Here is a 15,364-nt window from a genome sequence, read left to right as displayed (position 1 = left end):
CGAGGACCCCCTAATCCAGGACTCCCTCAATACCTTCCTGACCGACAGGAGTCGTATAGAGATACGATTAGCAAGGAGTTTCTTACCGGATAGGCATGTTGTCTAGCAGTGATGCTAAAGCTCACTAGTCGCATGTGCTAATCGGATCCTGAATCACTGAGAGTTTGCGGAGGGATGCAGACTTCAGTGGGAGTATTTATATTTAAGGCTTGAATTACTCTACGTAAACACATTGCTTAGTGATTTCTTATTTTCTGTTGTAGATCAATGGCACCACCTGCTCAACCCAACTTTGCATTCAAATCAATTCTGGAGAAGGATAAACTGAATGGAACAAACTTTACCACCTGGTATAGAAATCTGAGAATTGTTCTCAAGCACGATAAAAAGGAACATGTTCTAGAGGATCCACTTCCAGAGCAACATGCCAATAATGCTAATGCCACAACTAAGAATGCCTACCAGACACTCGTTGATGAAATCAACGGAGATCAGCTGTCTGATGCTGGCTTGTATGGAGCCCGATTTGCAATAGCATTTCGAAAATGTTAAGGCTTACGATATGATCAAGAGTCTCAAGAGCATGTTTCAGACACAGGCTAGGACCAAAAGGTTCAACGTTCGGCGACCCTTGATGGATTGCAAGCTGAACGAAGGTGATCCACTGAGTCCACATGTGGTCAAGATGATCGAATATGTGCAAGCTTTGGATCAGTTGGGCTTCCCGCTCTTGGATGAGCTGGCTACTGATGCAGTTCTGGGTTCTCTTCCGCCCAGCTATGGGACGTTCATCTCGAACTATCATATGCATGGCATGGATAAGAAGCTCACTAAATTGCACGAGATGCTCAAAGTGGCAGAGAAGGATATTAAGAAAGGCATGCATCAAGTGTTGATGGTGCAGAAATCGGTTAAGTTCAAGAAGAGTTGGTCCAAGAAAAAGGCTAAGGCAAAGGGCACGGAGACGGTAACCTCCACCATTGCCCCGAAGTCTGGTCCGGACTGGAAGACCATTTGCTATCATTGCAAGGAGACCGGTCACTGGAAGAGGAACTGTAGCAAGTGGCTTGGAGAGCATGGCAAGAAGGCCGGAAATGCTTCTTCAGGCAAAGGTATACTTGTTGCATATGTTATAGACATTTACCTTGCTGACATACCTAGTAGCTCTTGGGTATTTGACACCGGATCGGTTGTTCATATTTGCAACTCGATGCGGTGGCTGGTAAGAACTAGCACTACAAAAAAAATACACTTCCGTGATGATACGTGTTTGTCACAGTAGGTCGCATTTTTTGTCATGCATGTACATCCATGACAAATTTATGACAGAATCAAGATAGTCATACTTGTGCTGCCGTAGAAGTGTTCCATGACTACCAAAATTATCATCACGGAAGTGTCCACTTCCATGACGATAAATCGCGCGTCACAGAAGTGCTTTCATCAAGGGTGACCGACACGTGGCATCCACCGTAACGGAACGCCGTTAAGCTATCGGGTCCGGTTTTGGATCCGAGAACCCATTAACAGCCCCGACCAATGGGGATTTTCCACGTGTAAAATCATCATTGGCTGGAGGAAACACGTGTCGGCTCACCGTTGGGACAGATGTCATCCACTCATTGGACACAAAGCGCCTATGATACATCGACATGTGGCACGGCCCAACAAAGGCCCATTCGTGTGAAAAGGCCGGCCCGTTTGACTTGGTCAAAAGGTGGCGGACCGGCCCACGGCAAGCCTGTTAACGGCATGTTCGCATATAGCCCATTTACAGCCCGCTATCCCAGGGCCCGTTTACGGCCTATCCGAATTAAGCCCAGTAGCGTCATCTGGGCCGTCCAATATAATTCCAGCCCGTTTTAACTTCCGGCCCATGTATGGCCCATGACGTCTTTCGGCCCATATGATGCCCTTAGTAACCCTCGGCCCCTTAATGACTCGTGGTAAAACTGGCCCGTAATGAACAGTGTATCACTTTATACCCATTAACGGCCCATTATTCCGTTAGGCCGTTTCCAGCCCATGATATCTTTCGGCCTTCTTAGGGCCCATTTAATCTTGGGCTCATTTCCAGCATTCGGTTACTTACGGCCCGTTACTGTCATTTTCTGCTTGTGGGCCAAATTCAGCCCGTGGTTACAGTCGGCCTGTTTGCGGCCCGTTCATACGTTGGGCCGTTTTCATGTCGAAAAAAACCCGTTGGGCTGTTTTCATAGAGTAATCAAATACGGCCAATAAACGGCCCGTTATTGTCCATGAATAGTACGGCCCATGATTGGCGAAATGATGATACGCCCCGTAGAAGGCCCATGGATCCTATGGGCCGTAAAAGGCCCATGGATCATACAGCCCGTAGAAGGCCCATGGATCCTACGACCCGTATAGAAGGCCAATGGATCCTACGGCCCGTAGAAGGCCCATGGATCATACGGCCCGCAGGAGGCCCATGGTTGCAACAGTCAGTGTGTTGCCATGATTATTAGAAAAACACAGAAAAAGAACTGCAGTGACTACAAGCAAACAACTAAACAAGACAATAAGGAAATAAATAAGTAAGCAATTAACGCTAGCCTATTACCGCTATTACACATATTACATCCACTTGGCATCAAAGTTCGCCACCAGTGCAAATATAGGGAACAAAGCAGCATATTACATACACTGGCCGTCAAAATTAGCCACCAGTGTAAATGAACGCGGCAGCAAAACAAGAGCATAACTGAAACAACTTCATAAGAGCTCAAGAAACGTGGTATCCACCATGCTGGCAATAAGCTTAGCAAGCTTATTAGCTTTGTCCTATTTGGCGCTAAAATCCTTCAACGCTTGTTGTTGCACCAGAAAGTATGCATCTGAATGCTCCAGGGACTTCCGCAGTCCTTCCGCTTCTTGTCACAGCACAGCTGATCGATGTCTTCTAGCTTGTAGTTGAGACTCAAGAAACCGAACTGATTCAGACAGTGAGTTTGAATAGCTTGTGCAAGCGGTAGTGGCCAGTAACTCCAACACTAAACCAAGACAGGACTTTGGGGTTGTCTCATTGTCTTCGAGATAGTCTTCCTTAGCTGTTTTATCAGCTTTGTTGGAGACCAACAAGGATGTGTCACTATCCTGAACCTTATCTGCATTACTTCCTTTACCATTGCTTAATAAGGCACTCTTCCCCAATATTCTGTCAGCATTCTAAAAGAAGAAACAAGCAGACACATAACAGTTTAGCATGTACTAGTATATGAAACTCATTTCGGTGAACCAGTTCATTAGTAAGGTGTAGAGGATTAAACTACCAGGTCTTCTATTGCCAAATGCCAAGTACTAGTACATAATAAAAGCATCAAACAAACATATATCTATGTCCTATGGTCACTGTATTGTCTTGCCAAATCAAAATAGAGACACGGTTCAAATCATATCAGTTCAAGACAAAGCATAAGCGAAATAATACAACGCGTGGGAAATTACACGGCACAACAAGATTTCAGATGGGTACCACGGGTCTACATGTACAACAACACTATTGGCTCTGTTGTGATGCTATTAATGTGCATGATATGAGAAGTCAACTGTATACACAATTGAAATTGAAATCAGCAGAGCTATTGATAAGAGCAAGCCTGTTAAAGAAACATGCGTGAACATACCTGCTGTGCCATTGCAGTTTCGATTGGATCCTTCAATTTAAAAATAAGTTTGTATGAGTAAATACAGTGATACAAGAGCAAAGCAGTATGCACAATAGCAATCATAGTTAAAAAAGGCGCGCGTAAGCGCGCCTAGGCTCTAGGCGTTGGCGAAACGCATTGCGCATAACTATGCTTAATCTGTGCATAACTGCGCATAAGCATGCGCTTTGGTCAGTAAAGCGCAAGGCGATGGCAAAGCGCAAGGCGGAATCTTAAATTAGAACAGTTGTTCTTCAGGTTTAGGCACTTGTTCTACATGAACAGAGTATAGTAAGACGCAAGAATATAGTACTTAAAAAATAGAAAATGAGCTCATAGACCTTACCACATTCTTGGTTCGGGACCAGTACAGAGCAAGGCGTTCCCAGTCATCGTCCAGTAAATGTGTCTCAGGAGAATGTAAGGGAATTTGATGAGTTTCTTTGCCGGTGAAGTACGTTTTCTTCAGGTAATTCCGATACTGCCACCAAGCATTCTTGAAGATAGCAGAGGTATTAGCACAGGTTACCTCATCCTGAGTTTCCAAATCGGTCCTTCTCTATAGAGAAAAATGGGAAAATTTGCTGTATTATAACCATCATGGAGGTAGGATGTATGGGACAAAGCAAAGTAATTGCCATGAATAACATTACGTACACATAACTCCTAGACAAACACCTGCAACTGGCATTTTCCTTCATCTTTAGTATAATATTTCCAAGATGGGAAGATACGCACATACGATTTTAACAACATCAAATGCGATAGATGCTAAACTACGACTAGCTGGTTGTGCTTCCTCCACAGGAATAGGCGTACTAACTGGTGGAGTTGGGGTTCGCCGTGGTAGTACTGGCCCTTTGGGCACTGGTGCTGCCTTACTAACTGCTCTTGTTTGGGAGCTCTGTGGTGGAGATGGTGCTGTGTCAACAGGAACTGGGTTAGTATCTGCTGGGGTTGGGGTTAGATTGGGTGAAGCTGGTTCTCTGTCCATCGCAGTAGGGGTACAATCTGCGAGAGTTTGGGTTATGTGTGGTAGGGCTGGTTCTCGTGCATGTACAACCGGGGTGCTATCTCCACCAAGAGGTAGCACTGTTTTATTTGAAGACCGTGTTTTTAGTCCGCTAGATGCTGGCATCACCCGCTCCAATTCAAATGGCTGATAAATAGGAAACATAGTTGAATGTACAGACATTGTATGAGAGACAGATGCAATAGATAGTGTGGAAAAAAGAGGGCATGAAATAGTTGACATGTATATTGTTTAACTAAAACGGATAGCATGACATAATTTCACATATTTGATGTCTATCTAAACTGGATAGCATAGCATAACATAATTCAAAGATATGATGAATAACTAAACAGGATCGCATGACATAATTCACCTACATGTTATCTAAGTAATCAGGATCGCATCATTTAATTCACATATGTGATTTATATGCTAAACAGAGGGCATTAGATATGATGTCTGAACTAAGAACATGGTGTTGAATATTGTGTATATGATGTCTAATCTATGCAATGCAAGACACCATATGCATGATATGAGCAGTATAACCATGCCAGGTTAGAGCATACACCTTGGTGGGGGAATAGGACTGGTCATCTGTCTCTGAATCCATCTATGAGGAGCTATCGGGACCCAACAAGAGATCTGCTTTGACAGGTAGCACTGTCTTCTCAGAAGGCCTTGTTTTCACTCCAGATTTTTCAATCTCCCACCCAAATGGCTGATTCACAGGAAGACTAGTTTAATGTACAAACATTGTCGACAAATGGAAATGTAATGAAGAAAAGGATGGGCAAGATATCATTCAAATATATGATGCCTGGTTAAAAAGGATGGCATTGCACATTTCACGTATATTATGGCTGGCTAAAAGACATGAGACAACACAATTCTCATATATGATATAGAAACTAAACATCCGGCATTACAGAACATGTCTAAACTAAGCAGATGACATATATTATTTCAAAAGTAGGCCCTGCAAGGCAACATATGCATGATATGACTAACATCATCATGCCAAGGTAGAGCAAACACCTTGGGGGGTAAATAGGAGTGGTCAGCGGCGTCTGAATCCGCCTCAGAACAGATAGCTTCCTCTGGATTACAATCTGGAGAGGGGTGGGGAGGGTTTGCCATTGAACCCACCATGGAGCAATGTCTGCATGTAACATCCCAAAATTCTAAATTTTGGAATGTTATATTAAATAGATAGATTTGATTGATTGAGTGAAATTGAGGGAAATTCGAAACTTTTTGAAAGTTAAATGAGAGGGAATAAAAGGACTTTCCCAAACTTTCTTTTTTGCTTTTATGATCTCCGTGAATTCAAATTCTTTTCACCACAAAACCCTGGAGAGAAGATGACATGACTTCTTCCATTTATTTAAATGACAAGGGGTGTTGAAAATATTTGAATTTCATTTGAAAATATTTCCAATTCTGAAACTTTGTGCAACTCAATGATTTTCACGAGAGAAGATAAAATGACTTCTTCAAATTATATGAAATATGAGTTGAGAGTTTCAAAGATCAAATTTAAAGTCCTTTTTGGAAATTATTTTCAATTTGGAGTTATTTGGATTTTATTCAAATTATTTTTCTCCAAAAATAAAATACATTGAAAATCGGGTAACATGATTCCCTACATCACAAAATTGGAGAGGAATAAATTTGAATTAATTTTGGTATTTTTAAAATGGTTTTTATTGGATTTTATTAGGGCAGTAGCACTCTTTGCTTTATTTGAATTTGTGTGGATTTTATTTGACGTTAGTAAAATGTTCATGTTGTAGAAAATCTTTTTCGGAAAATTTTGATATATTAGATGCCTATATAATATTTTAATTTGTTTTGTTTTTTTATTGTTGTTTGTCTGAAAAAAATTATATAAAAAAAAAATCTTTGGACCGACCGGGCCGGCCCAGCTCGCCAAGCCACGGCCCAGCCGGCCCACGCCCCAGCACCGCTCGTCCCCGAGCTCCCGCTGCAATCCCACTCGGGCACGACTCCCCGCTGACCTCGACGGCCGTGCCGCCTCCGGCCTCCTCCTGACCCCTTCCCCACGCCACCCCTCGCCCCTTCCCTTAAAAGGCGCCGCCCCGGCTCCTCTCTCCTCTTCCCCGCATCTCGCCGCCCAAGCCGCAGCCGCCGCCGCTTGCTCCGCCGCCGCCATTGCCAGATCCACCGCCGCCGCAACTCTAGTTCGCCGCCGCCGCCGCATACTGCTGCTGTTGTTGCTGCCGCCACCGCCGCTACACGCGCGCCGCCGTTCCGCCTCGCCTCGCCGCTGCTGCCGCCCACTGCCGCACCCCGCCGCGAACGCCGGAGCTCGCTGGACTCACCGGAGTCCACAGCCTCGCCGGAGAGCCGCCGGTTTTCCGCCGAAGACCGCCGAATCGCCAAGGACCGGTATAAAAACCGAACCCTAGATCGGTTATTTTTGGGTTTCTCGATTTTTCTTTAAAACGCGGTTTTTCTTTTTAGTCTAGTTATTTAACGAACATTCGTTAGTTAGGGTTTGCATCAAACGGTTTTTCATTCGTTAGCGTTCGTTCGTTTAGTAGCCTTTTCATTTTATTTTATTTCTGCCAGGGACCCGTCTGTGATTAAAGTTTTTACAGATTAGTCCCTGTACTTCAAACGATCACTACTTTTCACTCGTTTATTCAAATCCAACGAAACCAACGCTCACGTCTTCGTTATGATTCCCTCTATCCAGTAATCCAACTTAAACATATTTTTGAAAGTTTTAAAATTTGAATTCAAACAGTTTTGTATTTGAACTTCGTTTGATCATAACTTAAGTTTTCTAACTCCGATTTAGTTGATTCTTTTTGCAAATTAAGCTCTTGACCTAAACTTTCTGATAAGGCCAAATTCACTTAATTTTGGCGCTGTTAGAAATTGTTTTATGTTGCAAGAGTTATTTGCTTGGTTTTGATGTTTTCCGAGTTCTTTTTCTTCGTTCTTTCCGATCTTTTGAGTGATTGCTTATGTGTGGTTACTATTGTTTGTTTATGATAGATTGAACGGAGTGTGACGAGTAGAGCTATCAAGAGTTTTGAGTGTGAATCATCTTCATCAACAGTACAGGAAAGTTCACACTTTGATCATATCCCTTTCATACCCGGTTTTTATGCATTAGTTTCACCCTCAAACATTGCATGAGTAGGATTGATAACATGTGGGAATTGGGAAGTAGTTGATGAGGTAGGAACCTATTGTCCTGCATTCAGACCTTGGGAGTTACTACTACGTTATGCTTAGTACTATGCTATGCTCGTAGACGTGGGTTGGTTGAGAGAATTCATGACAGATGTGAGATCATTATGAACTAAGGGTTTATTTAAGGTGGCTACTTTAATACACATCTGGGTGGATTGGTAGAGGCACCCTGGAGAACCCAGTGGTTGTCTGGGCACCTGGAGAACCCAGTGCTTGCCTAAGGGGATCCCGGAGGACCCGTGTGATCACCTTATGGAATGCCACCCAGGCTCAAAGGGATCATAAGATTATTCATGCTAGAAACTTCCGTTTGCAGCCACAAGCCATTATGGGCTCTGGCATAGTTGAGTAAGTTGTGTGAGCTCTTAAAGAGGTGGACTAGCAGATGTAGGGGGATTGTAGGTGTAACGGTCTGCCCGGAGTAGAGGGTAAATGCTTCTGAAAGACTGTGTCTCGATCATCCGTTTCTCAAACACCAAGTAGTGCGAGAAATCCAACGGAGGAGATCGAGTCTTGTGGGGAAAAGTGCGCAAACCTCTGCAGAGTGTACAAACTAATCATGATTAGCCGTGTCCCCGGTTATGGACATCTTGAGTATCTAGTTCCTGGATTATCATGTGCATCTCATCATGTTACTTTAATTTAAATTTGATTGGGTTTAATCATGTTCTTAATTGGGATTGAGTTGGAGGTACCTTCCCAATGTTTAACAACCACCATGATAGTTAAATAAAATTTATTCCTTTGTTGTAGGAAAAAATTGGCTTTTCGCAAAAACATGTTAACCATAGAGCTTTTCCACCAGCCAAATATGCATATAGTGATAGTTATAATTCATCATTATCCTATGGTGTGAATTTGCCAGTACATTCAATGTACTGACCCTTTGTGGCTGCAATGTCTCATGTTGCAGGAACTTTACGACGAGTAAGTGATACGTTAGGGTTACGATTTCTACACTCAACTTTGTCGTTGGTGTTGATGGGAATCCACAACATTTGTTACTTCCGCTATATTGATTGAGGTAATAGTATTTACGTTACTTTATACATGTGATTTACCTCTGTTATAAATCCTCGAGTACTGTGTGTGTCAGCATACCGATCCAGGGATGACACTTAAGCACAGAGACTTGACTGCCTGAGGTCAGGTCGCTACAAGATGGTATCAGAGCACATGTTGACTGTAGGACGTGACCCTAGAAACTGGCAAGCCCATAGGAAGGATTTTCTCTAAAACTTTCCTTTTCAAAAAGACCTTTTACCTCTCTTCCCTTCTGAGCTTATTCAAATATTTCCTTTTAGTGAGACCATGTCCCTTTCCTCTTTTGACCACTCGAAGATTCGACTGATGAGATCACTCCAAGAAGTACAAGATATCGGACAACCACAACCACTACGGAATGAAGGAGATTCTACCGTGCATCTGAATAATGGAAACTACAACAGTTGAAGACTCCGAAGACTAGGAGAATTTGAAGGCTCTGAAGAATTCCCAGATTTTTATGACCTAGGAAGGCTACCCTTATGGAACTTGGCAGACTATGGAAGTTGTCAATACCCGAGATCAAGGTGTATCGGAGGAAGACCGGAGCATGGAGAGTTAAAAAATTCAAAGTTCTGTCAAGGAAAATCCTAAGGCAGGAGATATCAGCTATGGAGAGATAGCTCATGGAAATGACAAGGGCAGAAACACGGCTATCCATGGTATTATCGCCTGCTTATGCTATTGGCACCGTGCTGAGTTAAGCATGCATTTTTTTGGAAGGATTGGATGGGAGAATGCTGATGGAGCACCTATCAGCAAAAGATGAAGTTTAACCTTAGCTGGTGTATCACCGGGATCTGGAGAATTACATCAGGAGTTTTAAGATGGACCTGCAGGAAGCCGTATTTTGACAAAGAAGCATTTCATGAAGAACTCGGGACCAGAAACTGAAAGTAGCCAAGCTGGAGGAGCAAAACCTCGAGATACGGGAGATTCATCAGGAACTGAAGGACAGTAGGACCATGGTTCATGCCAAGGATATTGAAAACCCAGAAGTTTGGAACGCAACTCCAGAAATAATAAAGGATGTCATGAGAGACTTCGCGTCAACAGAGATGATCCGGCAAAAGAACTTGAGAAGGACAAGCACGATCGGTAGAAGCCATCGGAGACATGAACAAGACTTGAAGAGTTTGGCGACGTTGACCTTTAGAATACCAAACCCCTGTTATACCTACGTTAGATGCGACGATTGTGAGCTATCATTTGTTTGATGTTTTTCCCGACAACCACAAATAAAATCTTCCTTTTAAAACTTTTGCTTGTATTGTGTGCATCCCTCTCTCTCTCTTATCTCACCCCAAACCCATGGACCCAATAGAGGATGAATGGAGATGAGCTTGTATTTTCTGGACCGATGAGTCAATTGGAGACAGACTAGTGGATTCAGAACATGGAAGATCATATGGAATATAACACGATAGCCGGAAAGGATATGGCCCAGCATGCTCTTCAGTGCTTTGTAAGAGTTGCTGCTACTTGGGGGAGGATGTACCAAACCATCAATGGATGGCAAGGAGTAACCACTTGGGAAGAATTTAAGTTGACTCTGCAAAGATCTCGTCTTGTGTCCCAGAAGTTGAGACCTTATGGAAAGGATATGAAGAAACCTTGTGCGTACAAGCTTTCTGGAGAAATAGGACACAACCATAAAGAAAACAAAGAGGAATACCCTCATAAGCGGAGGATTACCAAAGGAGTTAGCCGAGGATCTCAGGGAACTTCGCTTGGAGATAGTCCCCATAGGTTTTGTTGCCGCAATGGAAGTTCAGTCAACATTAGTGGGAAAGATTCAAGAAGCCTAGAAGGATGACAAAGAGATTGCCGAGATAAAAGAGAGAATGAGCAAAGGAAAGGCCAAGGGTTTTTGTGAGGATGAGCACGACACCTTATGGTTTGAGGACAGTGTACATATACCCAATAATGCAGAGATCAGGAAGTTAATACTTCAGGAGGCCCACGATTCGCCATACTCAATTCACCCCGGAAACACCAAGATGTATTTGGATTTGAAGGAGCGTTTCTGGTGGACAGGTATGAAGAGGGATATTGCCGAGTACGTAGCAGTATGTGATGTATGTCAGAGAGTGAAGGCAGAACAATAGAAGCCAGCAGAATTACTGCAGCCTATGCCGATACCCGAATGGATGTGGGACAAGCTTGGCATGGACTCCATCACCGGATTACCCAGGAACCGGTCAGGGTATGATTCTATCTGGGTAGTAGTGGATCGTTTGACCAAAGTGGCTCACTTTATCCCAGTGAAAACCACCTATACAAGTGCAAAGTTGGCCAAGGTATATATGACCAGGATCGCATGTCTGCATGGAGTTCTGAGGACCATCGTATCAGATAGAGGAACACAGTTTACTTCAAAGTTTTGGAATCAGTTGCATCAGACTTTGGGTACCAGGCTAGAGTTTAGTACAGCCTTTCATCCGCAGACAGATGGACAGATCGAGAGAGTCAATCAGATTCTGGAGGACATGTTGAGAGCTTGTGCATTAGATTATGGATCTAGTTGGGATAATAATTTGCCTTACGCGGAGTTCTCATACAACAACAGTTACCAAGCCAGTTTGAAGATGGCCCCTTTCGAAGCTTTGTATGGGAGAAGGTGCAGGACACCGTTGATGTGGGATGAAGTTGGAGACCGTCAGTTGTTTGGACCAAATTTGATCAAAGAGTCAGAAGAGAAGGTTAAGATGATTCGAGATAGACTGAAGGTAGCTCAGTCCAGGCAGAAGAGTTATGCAGACTCAAAATGCAAGGAGGTAGTCTATGAAATCGGAGACAGAGCATATCTTCGTGTACCACCTCTGCGAGGAGTTAAACGATTTGGAGTTAAGGAAAAGTTAGCCCCGAGATTTGTAGGACCAAACCGAGTTTTGGAGCGTATGAGAGAAGTGGCCTAGAAGTTGGAGTTACCCGAAGGACTGTCAGGAGTTCATGATGTGTTTCACGTTTCCCCGTTGAAGAAGTGCCATGCAGAGATGGCTGACATTCCCCTATAAGGACACTGGATCCCTGGAAAAGATGATGTTATTCCCTGAAGTGGATTTCGGACAAAGTAAGTACGAGTTTTGTCTTGATATGTGGGATACCCCAAGAGTATGAAGGGATGAAGTACTATTGGATACAAGGAGGTAGAATGTTGGTAATAAGGAGCAATGGCAACTCCATGATGAGTCTGAGTAACCCCGTCTGAGTTTGGTGCTAATAGAAGGAAGGGAGACAGTACAATTGGATGGATTTAAGAATGCTAGGAAGTTGGCTGTTGGACTAAGGATCCGTTGCCCCGATGATGAGTTCAAGGTTCACAAGTGATGAAATGGGCCATAACCCATAGGCCCCAGGACCTGCCAAGAAGCAAGCACAATCTTGCTGAAGGAAAAACCCTAGAAGAGGATATGCTTTATCGACTAACGATCTTATAGGAGTAACGCAAAACCTGAGAGTTGTGAAGGAACGATAGATGGTTGTTTGGCTTGCAGGATCAATGGATTATCCGAACTTGGTTCGTTGACAAGAGAAATTCTGCAATGCTTGTGAGGATGGCTGAGTGTTAGAAAGCGAGATTCGCTAAACCGTATACAAGGTAATGATTTGGGTGCGGGATGGATTGATCACCATACCGACTTACTCTTATTATTTGCCTTGCTATATGGGATGGTAAATCTGAGTGACTTACCTATAGTAGAGAGACGACGATCAAAACCTTGTTTGAACCTTAGAATGGTAGGACAATGTTCCCTTGTACAAGGCAGTTGTTGCCAATCGTAGGATATATGGTGAGGTTCAAACCAATACCCATTTCCTGCAGGAGAAACCATAAATTGATGACCCCCAAGAGATATCGATAGTTGTTTAGTATTGGCGCCAGACCCGTCAGCTAAGAAGACCCAGTCACAGAAGAACCGTACCAAGATGAAAGGACAGAAGTATTGAGGAAAGGTTATGCCACTACCGGAAGAGCCCAGAGAAGGAATTATCCTGAGGAGCTAAGAAGACCGACACTGTCAGCAATAAGGATGGAGTATATGAGTTTTGATGGAACCGTAACCATGTTTCTAAGGGTGGTAGCACCCCAAACCCCCTGTGATGATCGACGGATTTTGAGAAGACCCCCCAAACCGAACCTATTTCTTTCTAGCATCTCCGAATCTCGAGGACGAGATTCATTTCAAGGGTGGTAGGTTTGTAACATCCCAAAATTCTAAATTTTGGAATGTTATATTAAATAGATAGATTTGATTGATTGTTTGATTGATTGAGTGAAATTGAGTGAAATTAGAAACTTTTTGAAAGTTAAATGAGAGGGAATAAAAGGACTTGACCAAACTTTCACTTTTGCTTTTATGATCTCCGTGAATTCAAATTCTTTTCACCACAAAACCCTGGAGAGAAGATGACATGACTTCTTCCATTTATTTAAATGACAAGGGGTGTTGAAAATATTTGAATTTCATTTGAAAATATTTCCAATTCTGAAACTTTGTGCAACTCAATGATTTTCACGAGAGAAGATAAAATGACTTCTTCAAATTATATGAAATATGAGTTGAGAGTTTCAAAGATCAAATTTAAAGTCCTTTTTGGAAATTATTTTCAATTTGGAGTTATTTGGATTTTATTCAAATTATTTTTCTCCAAAAATAAAATACATGGAAAATAGGGTAACATGATTCCCTACATCAGAAAATTGGAGAGGAATAAATTTGAATTAATTTTGGTATTTTAAAATGGTTTTTATTGGATTTTATTAGGGCAGTAGCTCTCTTTGCTTTATTTGAATTTGTGTGGATTTTATTTGACGTTAGTAAAATGTTCATGTTGTAGAAAATCTTTTTCGAAAATTTTGATATATTATATGCCTATATAATATTTTAATTTGTTTTGTTTTTTATTGTTGTTTGTCTGAAAAAAAATTATATATAAAAAAAACTTTGGACTGAGCGGGCCGGCCCAGCTCGCCAAGCCACGGCCCAGCCGGCCCACGCCCCAGCACCGCTCGTCCCCGAGCTCCCGCCGCAATCCCACTCGGGCACGACTCCCCGCCGACCTCGACGGCCGTGCCGCCTCCGGCCTCCTCCTGCCCCCTTCCCCACGCCACCCCTCGCCCCTCCCCTTAAAAGGCGCCGCCCCGGCTCCTCTCTCCTCTTCCCCGCATCTCGCCGCCAAAGCCGCAGCCGCCGCATACTGCTGCTGCTGTTGCCGCCGCCACCGACGCTGCACGCGCGCCGCCGTTCCGCCTCGCCTCGCCGCTGCTGCCGCCCACCGCCGCACCCCGCCTTGAACGTCGGAGCTCGCCGGACTCACCGGAGTCCGCAGCCTCGCCGGAGAGCCGCTGGTTTTTCGTCGAAGACCGCCGAACCGCCAAGGACCGGTATAAAAACCGAACCCTAGATCGGTTATTTTTGGGTTTCTCGGTTTCTCTTTAAAACACGGTTTTTCTTTTTAGTCTACTTATTTAACGAACGTTCGTTAGTTAGGGTTTGCACCGAACGGTTTTTCGTTCGTTAGCGTTCGTTAGCGAACGTTCGTTTAGTAGCCTTTTTGATTTATTTTATTTCTGCCAGGGACCCGTCTGTGATTAAAGTTTTTACAGATTAGTCCCTGTACTTCAAACGATCACTACTTTTCACTCGTTTATTCAAATCCAACGAAACCAACGCTCACGTCTTCGTTATGATTCCCTCTATCCAGTAATCCAACTTAAACATATTTTTGAAAGTTTTAAAATTTGAATTCAAACAGTTTTGTATTTGAACTTTATTTGATCATAACTTAAGTTTTATAACTCCAATTTAGTTGATTCTTTTTGCAAATTAAGCTCTTGAACTAAACTTTCTGATAAGGCCAAATTCACTTAATTTTGGTGCTGTTGGAAATTGTTTTATGTTGCAAGAGTTATTTGCTTGGTTTTGATGTTTTCCGAGTTGTTTTTCTTCGTTCGTGCCGATCTTTTGAGTGATTGCTTATGTGTGGTTACTATTGTTTGTTTACGATAGATTGAACGGAGTGTGACGAGTATAGCTATCAAGAGTTTTGAGTGTGAATCATCTTCATCAATAGTACAGGCAAGTTCACACTTTGATCATATCCCTTTCATACCCGGTTTTTATGCATTAGTTTCACCCTCAAACATTGCATGAGTAGGATTGATAACATGTGGTAATTGGGAAGTAGTTGATGAGGTAGGAACCTATTGTCCTGCATTCAAACCTTGGGAGTTACTACTACGTTATGCTTACTACTATGCTATGCTTGTAGACATGGGTTGGTTGAGAGAATTCATGACAGATGTGAGATCATTATGAACTAAGGGTTTATTTAAGGTGGCTACTTTAATACACATCTGGGTGGATTGGTAGAGGCACCCTGGAGCACCCAGTGGTTGTCTGGGCAC

Source organism: Aegilops tauschii, chromosome 2, assembly GCF_002575655.3.
Source record: "Aegilops tauschii subsp. strangulata cultivar AL8/78 chromosome 2, Aet v6.0, whole genome shotgun sequence".
NCBI classification, from domain to species: Eukaryota; Viridiplantae; Streptophyta; class Magnoliopsida; order Poales; family Poaceae; genus Aegilops; species Aegilops tauschii.
Note: the sequence above shows the minus strand (reverse complement) of the source record.